General features: G+C 46.7%; 1 long non-coding RNA gene across 1 annotated transcript; it reads left to right on the plus strand.

Annotated features, from left to right (window-relative positions):
• Nucleotides 1–226: 226 nt before the first annotated feature.
• Nucleotides 227–2,512, plus strand: LOC141573415 (uncharacterized). Its single transcript, XR_012499106.1, has 3 exons — nt 227–496; nt 983–1,087; nt 1,219–2,512. It is a non-coding gene; the product is annotated as an uncharacterized LOC141573415 (long non-coding RNA).
• The last annotated feature ends 1,071 nt before the right edge of the window (nt 2,513–3,583 follow it).

Raw genomic sequence — 3,583 nt, forward strand, 5'->3', positions numbered from 1 at the left:
GCAAAACCCCACTTTTATTTTAGGCAAAGAAACCAAAAAACTCCCACAAAGACCAAAAAACAAAACCCCCAAACAAAGCAAAAGACACACTGAACTACAACAAGAGGAAAAGCGTGAGGAAAGCAGCTGGAACGGAAACGCAGCCTCGGTCACACCCAGCTCCCCCGCGCCTCACCTGGGCGTCTGCGCGGGGGGCCGCGCTCCCCCGGGGGGTTAATGGAGAAGCAGGCCGGGGGGGGGGGGGGGGCGGGCGTGGGCGCGAACTCCCGGCCTTGCCCTGAGAGTGTGTGGCCCTCTCTCCTCCCAGGGGCCCTACAACGGGCGGGGGCAGCCCGAGTGGTCAACGTGTCTTCCTTCAGGCAAGAGAAAGGGTACATTGACGAGGAGCACCTGACAGGGGCTGGTAGACCTTTGACCTTCAACCAGAACTATGACTGCAGCAAACTGCTTTTGGCCTCATTCACTGGGGAGCTTGCCCAGAGACTTCAAGGGACAGGTAATTGCCTCTGGCAGCCCCTGCTCCTCCACTCCCAGGGCTTCCTCAGTCCACATCTCATCCCAGTATGTTTTGATCATGAAATATTCCCAGTGTCCCCCGAGCCAGCTGTTAACCTCCACCCTTTGTCATCTGTGCGCCCTCTATTTCTCTCAACCCCATCTTCACGTCTCCCCTTCAACCCTTTTTCCGACGCTCATCACCCACGACTCCCTCTCTCCCAGTATTTTCCAGTACCAACACCATCCATCGTGTTCCCCCTAAAGTTCACCCCGCACTTTCAAATACTTAAGTCCGCTTCCTGGCTTGGATATCGCCATTCATGTGAGTTACAGATCCCTGACTTCCGGCACCACCTCGAGTGTCTGGTCACCTCCACCGGGCAGGGCTGGTAGGGCCCTCCCCTCTTTGCACATCCTAGAGCCATGTTTAACCCTTTCCTCCTCTCACTGTGCTTTCCACTACGGTTGTCTCTCCCTCTCACAGGTGTGACTGTGAACTCTGGGGACCCTGGCGTTGTGTACACGGAGATCATGAAGATTCTCTTGGTTATATCGTTTCATCTTCTGGCTCCTCAGCTTCTTCTTTAAGGTGGGTGGGGAGGAGCTGGCTCTGCCTGAAGGGGTTGGGGCAGGGGGTCTGCTGCTCAGTGTGTTCCTTCAGGCAACAACCTGCCTGGCTTTTATTCCTCCTCCTCCTCCCCCACCCCCGTGTCTCCACAGAACAGCAAACAGGGTGCAGTCCCAGTGCTCTACCTGAGCTTGGCAAAGGAGCTAGATGGCATTTCTGGAAAACATTTTAGCAGTTCCGGTGTGATAACTCTTGCCCCTAAAGCTGCCCGAGATCCTCACGTGGCCCAAAGCCTCTGGGATACTTCAGCCCGACTAACAAATCTAGACAAGATGGACTGACCTCTGTGACCCCTGCCCTGACTCGCCGCCTTCCCCCTGACTCCCAGCCCTCACTCGGATTTTGCGTTCTGCTTGTCAGTTCCAAGGAACAATCAGTCACCTTGTTTGGTGTAATGACCACTTCCTCTTCCTGTTGGCTCCACGCATGAGAGCTCAGCTTAGCCTGGGGACAGCTCCAGCTTCTACTTTATAGCCATTTCTCAGATGGAAGTGTTCATCTCTTGGGCACTAGGATCTCCAAACCTACCGAGCCCTGTGTTGTGGTGACGGGGGAGTAAAGGTCCTTCCGGTGGTCTATTAGGGTTCCTGGCTTTGGGGGAGGCAGCACCACATAGTGTCCTCTGGCCCAAGGCATATACCACACGGCTGCAGGACAGCACCCCAGCTGCACAGGGTGTTGTCTCCCAGCTGGTACAGTAACTGCCCAGGTCATGTATCAGACCAGCTGCTCCTGGATGCTGAGTCATGTGATAAGGCAGGTGAATTCTCAGAGTGAGAGCCCACTGCTTCTTTTCTGGGGTCTTTGTTCATCAACAGGTTTTCGTTTTGTTTTGTTTTGTTTTTTATGGTGGTGCTGGGGATTGAACCTAGGACCTCGTGCATGCTAAGCATGCTCTCTGCCACTGAGCTGTACCCTCCCCCTCATCAACATAAATTTTGGAATCAGTTTTTCAAATTTCACAGAAACAAATCCTTTAGGGATTTTGGTACATCTACTTGGCAGGATTGACGTTTTTATGATAATGTGTTGTCCTAAAAATGAACAAGGTGTACTTATATCTATTGAAATCTTATTAATACCTTCATAAAATTTCAAATAATTTTACCCATAAAGATCGTGCATACGTCTTACTATAATTCCTTGCTTTTTATGCTACTGCACATGGTATTTTAAAATTCATATATTAATCATATATCAAACAACTTTATTAAGGTTTCTAATTCTAATAAGTTATCTGTAGATTCTTTTGGTTTTTCCACATAGAACATCACACCATCTAGGGATAATAACAGATTTCTTTCTTCCCTTTCAACTATTATAAATCTTGTTTCTTTTCCCAGACCTTAATTGATTTTCTAGTATTAAACCAAACTTGCTTTTAAACCAACTTGGTCAGAGTATTACTTTCATATACATTGCTAAATTTAGTATGCTCGTGTTTTGGTTTGGAACTTTTTACTGTGTTCATAAATGAGACTGGCCTATACTGCCCTTTCCCTTACTTGTATTGCCATTGTCTGGTTTTGCTGTCATGGATATGTTCATTTTATAAAATGAATTTGGGATTTGTGTTCATCCAGGGACATCATATGAGAAGCAAATGTCAATAAATTGATAAGGGACATAGCTATGAGGGAAAATGGGGAAGAAGCTGGGAGAAGCTGGGAAAAGCTGGGAGAAGCTGGGAGACCCAGCAGACTGTGAGACAAGTCTGACCCTGAGTGAAGGAGAGGAGGCTGGGAAGGAGCTTCTTAGGGTGTGGTGTGGTAATTTTTCCATTTTAAACCTCCCTCTCTTGTTTTGAAAGTAAACCATCTATTTCTGCTCTTTATTGGTTAGTCTAAAAATTTTAACCTGCATGTTTAGTTTAACAGTGTCTTTAATCAATATCTTTATTTTTCTTTTAAACAATACATAGATCTTAGAATTCTTCAACATTAATCATTCCCTTTGAAGCTGTATACTTTTGTAACCCGATAATTTAATTATATTATTTCATTAATTTCACAAATCAGGTATTTTGTTATTCTCAATAGCTGATATTTGCGTCGACTTACCCATGTGTTTCATATTTCCTCTGCTCGCTCTTCTTTTTTATGTCTCAGATCTTCTGTCTGGGATTATTTTCCTTCCATCTTGAAGTATATGCTTTAGAGGTTCCTTTGATGGGGATTCGTGGTAGACAGACTTCTAGGTGGCTCCCAAGGTCCCCGCCCCCTTCTGTGCACATTCTCCACAGTCTCCTCCTCCTGAGTGTGCGGAGACTCCTGAACACGATGGCAGTGCACTCCTGCGATTATGTTATGTATCTGGTAAAGGGGTTTGCTGATGTAGTGAGAGCCAGAACCATTTGGCTGTGTGTGTGTGTGTGTGTGTGTGTGTGTGTGTGTGTGTGTGTGTGAATGAACAATATTTTTTCATGTCTACCATAGTTATCTTCAACTCTTTCTGTTA

The sequence above is a fragment of the Camelus bactrianus genome, chromosome 15 (assembly GCF_048773025.1).
Source record: "Camelus bactrianus isolate YW-2024 breed Bactrian camel chromosome 15, ASM4877302v1, whole genome shotgun sequence".
Lineage (NCBI taxonomy): Eukaryota > Metazoa > Chordata > Mammalia > Artiodactyla > Camelidae > Camelus > Camelus bactrianus.